The 10156-nt window shown below is 44.9% G+C and overlaps 1 long non-coding RNA gene across 1 annotated transcript; it reads right to left on the bottom strand.

Moving 5' to 3' along the window:
* Positions 1–6837: 6837 nt before the first annotated feature.
* On the bottom strand, positions 6838–9945 carry LOC116571315. The gene is made up of 3 exons (XR_004277836.1): positions 9429–9945; positions 7725–7863; positions 6838–7064 (listed from the first exon to the last, which is right to left on the bottom strand). It is a non-coding gene; the product is annotated as an uncharacterized LOC116571315 (long non-coding RNA).
* Positions 9946–10156: the final 211 nt, after the last annotated feature.

Genomic DNA, 10156 nt, shown 5'->3' with positions numbered 1-10156 from the left:
GTGCAGAGGACAACTTTTGAAGTTTATTGAAGAAAATGGTACTGGTGACTGTCTCTGGAAAGAGGACTACAGAAGTAGAGTCAGGGGAGGGAAGAAAGGCAGATTTTTCACTTTGTAGGATTTTATGCTAATTTTTTAAAACCCTGTGTATTTAGGAGAGAGAAGGGAGGAAGGACTAGGGAGGGAGGAAGAGGGAAGGGAGGTAGGGGTGGGGGGAGTAGGAAGGGGAAATAAAGTTGGCTCAGGCAGGGAAACAACTAGAAAACAAATACAAGGTCTTTAAAAGGATGGTCTAGGCTTGGATATGGGGTAGGAGCCTGCCCTTGGGTGTAGTTCAGAAGAAGTGCGCACGTGTACTCAGCCTTAATGATCGGGTCTGCTAGCTTTAAAAACCCATGGTCTCATTACGCTTTTCATGGAAAGATGATGTCATCCTTGATGTAAACCTAAGCTCTTCAGGCAGTTTCTCTGGTGGTTTAATTGGTCCTTGTCTGCATGCTGGTCCCTCTCTTTAGGGAGCCTCGGTCATCGTGGTCTGCACAGACTTCTCTTAGACTCTCTTCTCCTATGACACTCATTTCCCATGTCATGTCTCTGGCCTGGTGGTCTCAAACTAGGCCTTTCTTTCTTCCTGTAATGAATTGCATGCAGCAGAGTGTAGGATCAAAGCTTTTCTGAGCTGGAGAGGATGCTGGAAACAATGGGCTCCAATCTCCCTAGGTCATACAGTGGCATGGAGAGGGAAATCGCCAGGTCCCCAGCTAGGTATGTGGCCGAGGTGGAGCTAGGCTCTCGGGCCTCGAGCCCCCACCCAGTACTCTTTCCATGGTCCCACAGGCTTGACATCCACATTACATACCTCCTGCTGCATCATCAGAATGAGAGCAGAATAGGGAGCCTAGGTGGACATGCTGTAGAGACTGGGTTTATAATTCACAAGGCAGCAGGGCTGGGTCATGGATAAGACCCTGTGGAGAAGATCAGTAACCTGAATGTGTTGGTTGTCTCCATTGAAGGAGTAGTTTCTGGATGCGTCATTCATCAGGGGTTGGGTCTTTGACACTCTCCGGACTGTGCCTAATTTGTTACTGTATTCATGCTCGCCAGCCCAATGTGTGACACATGGTAGGCATGTGACAAATTTGTGCTGAGTTAACACACTGCCTTACCATTTACATAGAAGGGATCCAAACACTTCATTTGGAAGAAGAATCCAGACAAAATGAAGGGTGCCAAAGGAGGAGGGAAAGCAGAAACAGAAGCCAAGTGAACCCATCTCCTGGAGGGCATAAGTGTGTGTGCAAAGAACGGGAGAACAAGGGAACTGGAATTGGCTCCATGCTCTTCGGGCCTCAGCGACGGCGGGATCACAGCCTCCCTGGGCTGGCTGGCGTGGCGCCGCTGAGGAAAGAATGAAGCTCTGGGAGAGGTGGGTGGACAGACATTGGGGCTGTGTGTTCTGAGGCAGCTTGTGGGAGAGAAGAAGACCAGCTGGGACATGTAACCGTCCAGGAACCAAGAACTTGTGCTGAAAGGCATGGAAATTGGCAAGCACGGAGCAGACACATGTGGAGATGCCCAGGAACGCAGACGAACTGAGCTGCGAGGCAGCGTGTATGGGGTTGGCCATCTCCCTCACGCCCAACTTCCCGCCCCTTCATCTCCACCCTGGAGCTGCTGAACAAGCATACCCTTCTCTGGAGAGCCTGAGGAGACAGTTCCAATATAGGTCTCTGTGGACTGAATTCATAGACTGAGTTATTGGCCATTGAGACTTTAAACACGTCACCATTCTCTTGACTCAGGGAGAATTTTAGAGAAAACCATTGTCCCCTCCCTGACAGAAATATAAACAAGGAGCGTGGCAGATTCTGTGTGGAAGACTTCCTCTCAAGTCACATGCCCTCTCTGGAGACTCTGAGAATCAGAACCTGAAGAAAGCTTTGAGTTCACTTGGTCTAACCCTCATTTTATGGTTGAAGACATTAAGTGCAAAGGAAGGAGCATGACTTATGCAAAAGCACAAAACCAGCAAGAAGTGCAAATAATTGTAAAAACCAGGTTTTCCTGTTTGAAATCACATGAACTTTCCAGGCAAGCAGTGACCTCACTAGAGCCTCTGCATGGTGTTTCGGAGTTCAAGGCCCATCTAAACTATCATTAACACCCAACGCGGAACTACAAAGGGTGATCACCAGGGCCCTTAGCAGAATCACAGATTGGGCTGTGGTTTCCTTTCGGCTCTTTCGTTGGCTTTTCCCAAGCCCTCTTTCACTTCTTGTTTGATTTTTTTCTCACTTGCCTCCCATCTCATGCTTTCCCCAGTGTCTGCATGCCCAGAGACTGTGTCTACCTGATCAGCCTTCTTTCCCTTGGAGCATTCAGATGCTAGAGCACCATTTTTAATTCTGCTTCTTGGGTCTTGGGTCAGAAATTTTATTGCCCCCCAGGAAAGCAGCTCTCAGCCCTGTGGTTGGGTGGATTCTGTGACTCAAGGCATCCAGGGGGTGGTGTGAAGGATTTGTACTCAGCCCTCCCAGCATGAAGTCTGTTAACCCAGCTGATTCACTTACTGGTACACTTTTTTTTTTTTTTTTTTTTTGGCGGCATCCCCTTTGTAATCAGCCCCCCTCTTATGTTAGAAGAGTCAAGAGGGGAGGAGGCAACCACATGGCAAAGTGGTCCTTCCTGATCAAATTGAAATTGAGGTGGGACCAGAGAGGCAAGCAACCCTAGAAAGTATTCCCTGGTTATACCCACCTAATATTTACATACGGCTTGTGGTCGTTCACTGAGCTGTGTTCTGGGGACTGCATACACATTGCCTCATCTGATCATCCCAGCCTGGGGTACAGGCTTGAACCTGCCTTGCAGATAAGGACAGAGGCTTAGAAGGATCAAGCACACAGCTAGCTAGGGGAGTCGGGATTTTAACTGAGGTCTCTCTGCTTTGAAGTCTCCCAAGCTTTCTACAGCACCATTCCGCCTCCCCAGATCGAGTGCTTTTTTTTTTTTTTTCCCTTGCTTCTGTGATTCCCATAATAAATTCTTTCTTATCACTCGCTGTGACATGGACTTTCTGTGGATGAAAGATGTAACCTCTCTTATTCTGAAAAAAACCGAGCAAGGGAGAGACCATCTGATTTCCGTGTGTGGTGCTGTGTGGATGCTGACTGCCCCGTCAGGGAATCATCAGCCTCTTGCCTGACCTCCCTACAGTGTCAGGAGGGGCTTTTGTGGGTTAATTTGAAAAATGTGTTCTGTGATTGTTTTGGTCCGTGGCAAAAACAATGGCTGAGGGAACTACCTACCAAGCTGGTCCTGGAAAGGCAAGTTGCTGGGTCAGCCCGACAGGGGCGGCTGGGGCCAGTGGAATTCAAACAAGAAAATAGCTCTGCTGCTTCTCCATGGAGAAGGCCCTGGGACAGGCTCAGAGGTTCACCAGGAGAAACCACTGTGGAGCTTGCTACACTGGGCAAAGCACACAGGCTAGGAATCCAGAGACCGGGATTCCCCCAGACCACTGGACATGTCCCCTCCTGCCCTTCGTTAAACTATAAACCTTTCCATCTTTCATATGTTTAGTTCCTGCAACTCTGATCTTTCACAGATTTTAAAAATATTTGTCACTGTTCACCTTTCCCCACATTCTCCTGCAGAGGTTAAATATCCTCATGTAATATTCTTTCTAGACTCAAACGCTCTGCTCTCACCCAACTACCAGAATTGAGCTATGGGGAATATGGTGAATTGGGGAATTCTGCTTGGGGAATGTGGTGAATTGGACAGATTCTCTAGTCTCTTCAAAAACTTCCTCTAAAAAAAAAACAGATCCTTTCTTTTAATTTACTGACAAGGACCGAGTCCCATTTTAGCTTTGGTTCTTGCTTCGGGAGAGCTCAAAATACAAGAAACAAAACAAAAAACCCCTAAGAAACCTGATGAGGAAGCAGTAGAAAGGGAAGCCGGGTTTAGCCAATCTGACCCCGTGGAAACTCAGGGAATATCTAGTTGTGACCTTTAAGTCCGCACACTTGTAGTCCTCTTATTGGAACCTGCTTCCCATCAGTCCTTCCCATGATTTGACAGGTGCCAGAAGCTCCTTCTCCACACAGATAAGGATAAACCTGTTTTTCAGTAGAGCTCAGTTCTTAATGATAGGGTTAATGCTTTGAATTTTCAGGAGCTGACCTCGCCAACTCAAAGAAGAAAAGCTCTAGGAAGAAAACCCACCAGCCTGGGAAAACTTTAGTCATGTCAGAATGGAACTGAGAACTTCCTCTGAATAACCCTGCTCTCACTTCCAGGTGGTGACAGAGAAGGGGATGTCTTTCTGTCATCGGAGCTCTTGGTCTCGTGTCCTGTGTTGCCACCTTTCACACTGGTTACCGTTAGTTGTGTCCAAGTATAGCCCTCTACTTATGGGCTCTATCTGGACGCACCTGAGCCTTGCTAGGCCATCATCGTCCACTTAGATCAGCATAGGGAGTAATGTGGCAGAAATCAGAAGTATCCACCTGTCACCCAAAAAGGAAGGTTGTACCCTGCCTAGGCTTTGCGCATAGCACTGGGGATTGATGGTAAGGGGGATCTCTGGGTTGACCTTGGACACAAGTACAGAGTCAGAAGAGCTTGACTTTGGCCATCTCTCCTTGTATTCCTCAGAGCCTCACCTAGAATGCCCCAAGCCTTCTTGGGAATCAGACTTTCCTGAACTCTCTATCTTCTCCCTTGCCAGTAATCAAATGGGATGCATGTTCAGGTGCCTGAAGGTTCTCAGGGGTATTTGCTTTAGCATTCTCTAATGTAGGGTTTGTCAAGCTTTTTCCTTAAAGGGCCAGGTAGTAAATATTTTAGGTTTTGCAAGGCATCTGGTCTCTATTGGGAGGGCTCAGCTTTGCCATTGTCTTGCAAATGCAGCCAGAGATAACATGTAAATGCGGGAGCAAGGCTCTGTTCCTGTAAAACTTTATTTATGGGCACTAAAATGTAAATTTCATGTAATTTTCATGTGTCAGAAAATATTATTCATCTTTTGCTAAAAAAAGCTATTAAAAAAGGTAAAACCATACTCAGATCTTTAGATGTACAAAAACAGATAGCAAGCCAAATTTGACCTGTAGCTTGCCAACTCCTGACTTAACTAACAGTAATGGACATCTGGCAAAAATTTCTAAGCACCACCCCAAACTGTTTGCTCTTTCTTTTCTGGAACTTCTCTCCTTCTTGAGCCAATTTAGATCAGGTCAGGGAGGCCCCAACAATGGCAGCCGCTGGAGTTACTTTGTTGCTATGGGTCTAGCGGCTTCTGGGTTCCTAGCAGTTTCTTAGAGAACTTCTGGAATTTGTGGAATGACTTCTTTTTTTTCCCTCCTCTCCAGAGCTGGCTTGGTATATGCATTAGTTTTCTATTGCTGTCATAACATGTTACCACCAATTTAGCAGCTTCAAGTAATGTATCTCTTCGCTCACAGTTCTGCATGTCAGAAGTCCACGTTTGGGCTGTGTTGATTGGATTTCTGTAACCTGCGGTGGAAAGCATTCTGGCTAATACAATGGTGGCGGCAACATTCCTACCCTGTATTCTGTTTGTTATGCCTCTAGGCTGTAAGCTCTTTACGAGCAGGAATTGGGTCCCTTCTGTGTGGTTCCTGCAGGATGGGCACTTAATAAGTTTCTGAATTCTGGGGTATCGAAGCACAGAGCCAAGCGAGCCTGTTTTAGGGAAGGAAGAGAGACCATTTGAGCACAGGGAAGCCATGGAGGAAAATGGGTGCAATGGAACCAGCAAAGGAATCCATGTGCTCACACATGGAAGTTTGAGCAACAGAAACAGGAGAAAGAGGGGTGTCTGGGTGGCTCAGTGGTTAAGCCTCTGCCTTCCGCTCAGGTCATGATACCAGGGTGCTGGGATTGAGCCCCTCATCCGGCTCTCTGCTCAGCGGGGAGCCTGCTTCCCCCGCCTCTCTGCCTGCCTCTCTGCCTATTTGTGATCTCTGTCAAATAAATAAATAAAATCTTAAAAAAAAAAAAAAAGAAAGAAAGAAAACAGGAGAAAGAGGGGGCAGATATGAGTCTTCACTCCCCTGTCCCTCTCATTCCCGTGTCCATCAGCCTGACTACATTCTAGAGTAATTCCGGGCACCGTTAGGTGTTTAGCTCCCATCTTTCTGGAACTTCTCTGCTTCCCAAGTCAACACAGAGCAGCTTAGTGAGGTCCCACCAGTGGTAGGGACTGGAGTTGCTCTCGTTACCTAGCGGTGTGCCTACTTCGTGAGAAATGCTCCTAACATGCCTGAGACCCAGGGCGTGCTCAACACATAAAACCGAATATCATGCTTACTATTTCACATCTTTAGTATTCTTTTCCAAAATGGGTGAAGCTGTCAAGTGGGCCCAGCTCCCCAAGTGTTTGGATGTTGACCAGTTGTAAGAATATATTTCATAACAAGCTGAAGAATAGATCTGAAACTTCTGTTAACCGCTACGGACAGTTCTGATCTATGGAAGTGACTTCAGCACAGAGGTTGTGTTTTCTAAGGGACAAAGCTGTGTAATTGTGGCTCATTTAGAACTCTGACAAGTCACACTGTATTCTGAAAGATGGAATTCAGGTTTACAAAAGAAGGATTATCAATTCTGGGGTTTTAAGGGAAATTATTACTAACTTAGTTTCTGAGTGTGGAGAAAGAGGATCAAAAGTAATTTTCAGTATGAATAGGAATTTCCATAGACCATTTGGGGAAAAGGTTTTATCTTCTCTTGTATATAATAGTCATTATAAGATGAATTATTAGCTTTTACATCTCAATGTGATGTTACATTTTCCAACTTTATTGCTGTGATTTAATATTCTATCTTAAGCAGGTTTCTAATGAGAAGTCACAGAAGAATTATTGCTGGGGAGGAGATTTCAAGATTTCTAATGGGTGAGCAAGAAAGAGGTGTGAAAAATAGGCTTCTAGGTTGTTTTTCTTCTTCTCCTCCTCCTCCTCCTCGTCCTCTTCCTCCTTCTCCTCCTCCTCCTTTTTTTGTGCTTGAATTGTAGAGTTTCATTCTTTTCTCTAGAGCAGGGAAGATGCAGTTTGGGTAAGTTAGATCACTGGACACAGTTCTTTGATCACATTCATTGAAAGGGATCTGCACATCCTTCGATTTCCTTCAAATACTATGCCATCGACACATCCTCTGACTCCCCACTATATTCTATTTATATTTGATTTCTCTTTCTAAATTGTAACTTCTTTTGGGGGAAAGAAACACATCTTATCCATATACAAGTGCCCATCTTTGCTGATAGCTAACTGAGGGTCCTCTATGTCACAATAGCACTTGAAAAATGGGTGGTTTGTGGAGGTTAAGCATCATGCAGAGAGTGATTTCAGAATTCTTTCTAATACTGCACACATAGTCCTTGGTCTGCCTCTCATGTCATCTTCTTTCTAGGTGAAGAATATTGGGCTTAAGGACTCTGACAATCCTGAAACTGTGGGGGACTTCTCTACCAACTTACTTTGTAGGGAAGATTGATTCCTTCCATGGTGGAGCCTATTCTCTGGCATGAAACAGCTCCCTAGTTACACAAGACTTTAAAAGAATAATCCTTTATGGGAATACATATTTTTAAATAGCTTACAAAGTATTTTCACTTTCTACCCATTGCTTATCAATTGGGGAAGTCATCTTATATTCTTTGGAGAATTTAAAGTTTTGATTTGTCCTACCTTCAAAGCCTAGTTTACGTATTCTTTGTATCATGGAATGTTGTCAGAGTTGGAGAAGCTATCCAAGATTGCCTGAAGTCATGCTCTTGATGCAGACGCTTGAGTTTGGTTTCATGGAAGGGGGCAGATGGGCCTAGACCTTAAAGAGAGAGTAGAATTGACTAAGTGGATGGTGTATATTTCAGAGGAGGTTGGAGGTGATGGTGGGAAAGGGAGTGGAGGGATGAGATAAGGCGAGATAGGCACTTACTAGCTGTGTTTAGAAATAATGAAATAATGAGAAGACAAGTGTGACTTGTAAGCAAGGTGGGAAGTGAAGAGAACTTGCATTTTGTAAGCCAGACCCTGGGCCAAGTGCTTTACTTAATGATCACAATACAGTTGACACTTGAACAAGGCAGGGGTTAGAGACACCAATGGCCCCATGCAAGGAGAAATCTAAGTATAACTTTTGACTCCTTGAAAACTCAACGGCTAACAGCCTACTGTTGGTCAGAAGCCTTAGTGATAACATAAACAATCAACTGACATATATTTAAAAAAAAGTAATAAAACAAGCAAAAAACCCCACATATTTCATGCATTGTATGTCTTATATAATGTGTTCTTACAATAAAGCTAGAGAAAAGAAAATGTTGTTAAGAAAATTATAAAGAAGAGATAATATATTTAGATTGTACTGTATAAAAAAGAACTCCCGTATGAGCAGATGCATGCAGTTCAAACCCATGCTGTTCTGGGGTCAACTAGAGTTCCATTGTGTCCCTGATGCCCGGTGCGTTTTATAGATAACAGAGCTGTGCATAAAAGTTTACTCGCCATTGCTCATGTAGCCAGTGTGTTTTCCCACCCATTACTCTGTAGAGGTTCACAAAGGGGACCGATTCAGTGACATTACACAGGAAGTGAGGTTAAGGCTGTTTGCTAAAGGCTTTGATGTCCAGCTCAGGAGGATAGGCTCATCTTAGAGACAGGGGAGAGGCATTCAAAGTTTTCACTTTGGGACTCTGGGAAGTGGATTTTATGACACAATGAAGGAGGTGAGTTAGGAGGTTTTCACCTGGCAGCTGTAAATTCCTCAGCTCCTCTTTGAAATTCGAGCTTTTCACTTCAGTTCCTGTGGGCTCTCCTGTGTTTATTAGGTTGTACCCATTCTCAAAGGGGAATGGGGAAAGGGAGAGTGTCTTAGACTCCACCCATCCACACCTGCACTTACTCAAGCTGTCAGAATGAGGGGCAGGACATTTCCCCACTTGCTGCTGGCAGAATCCAGAGCAGAGAAGGGACGCTAATGCTCTCTCAGTGGCATGGGGCCATTGTACCCAAGAGAGCATTAGAAGCATTCATTCTGAATTGTTCATATCCTCCCCATTCGAGTTTTATCCCCTCCAGTCATGTCCTCACTTCAGGTCTGGGCATTTTTTAGCTCGCCATCAATTTCCTCTTGGTCGAGGAAGAGAAGTGAGTCATGGACATTATTACCTTCTTGCCCACAGTACGTTTAATGTGAAATGGAATTATGTGACAGGGCTTGACGGCTGTCTATTGCCTTGAAAATTAACACCTCACCTTCACCCTGGTGTTTATATTTAATAAATGCATTCCTTCATCATTTGTCTTTCAGCAGCACGGCTATCCATTCTATTGTGCAATTAAAGCTGCTGACTGCCTCATTAGCCACGAATCCATCTTGATGTGGCTTACCTTCCCTCTTCATACCGTGGGTCTGTTCCACTCCGGATCTCTTGGCACCACCCCTTGAACTGCCAGGTGACTCCAGAAAACATTTTAAGGGGGTAAAAGGTATTGACAGTAGGCTCTTTTTTTCTAGTGCCTTCATGCTGACCTTGGGCGGCCCAGAGGTGCCAACACAAAGCCCACAAAGGCATGGGCATCGATTGCCAAATTCTTGGGACTTTCTTGGCTGCCTTCTTCTCTATTAAAACCGACCCCTCTTTTTTCCCCTTGCTGTTGCTTCAGGGTCTTATTCTCAGCTAGGTGAATGTAAGAGGCAATAAATCCATCCCAAAAGTTTTAATCTCCACTAATGAGCAGCTGAGCTAATGCATAAACTTCTATGGTAACATTTCCTCTTTTTCTTTTAGAGAATTTCGAGCGGCAAGGAGCTTCACAGACCATTATAGCACAAGCACAAGAGGTTCTGAGTGAGGAAATCTGAAGTGGAGTTAAGTACTTGAATTTTGTAAAAGCTTCAGTTGATTCTCCTGCGTCACTGTGGGTAAGAATCCTTCTCCCATGAGATCATGATTGAGAGGTTCTAGAACTTGGAGGTAGCCCCTTGCCATGTGTGGCCATTTAGGCTTAAATTCATTAAAATCAAATAAAGGTGAAAATACAGTTCCTCAATCATACTAGCCCCATTTCAAGTCTCACAGCCGTGTGTGGCTACCATATTCAGCAATGCGGAGTCG

The sequence above is a fragment of the Mustela erminea genome, chromosome 13 (assembly GCF_009829155.1).
Source record: "Mustela erminea isolate mMusErm1 chromosome 13, mMusErm1.Pri, whole genome shotgun sequence".
Lineage (NCBI taxonomy): Eukaryota > Metazoa > Chordata > Mammalia > Carnivora > Mustelidae > Mustela > Mustela erminea.
The sequence above is the reverse complement of the archived record's forward strand: the minus strand, read 5'-3'. Positions and strand labels throughout refer to the sequence as shown.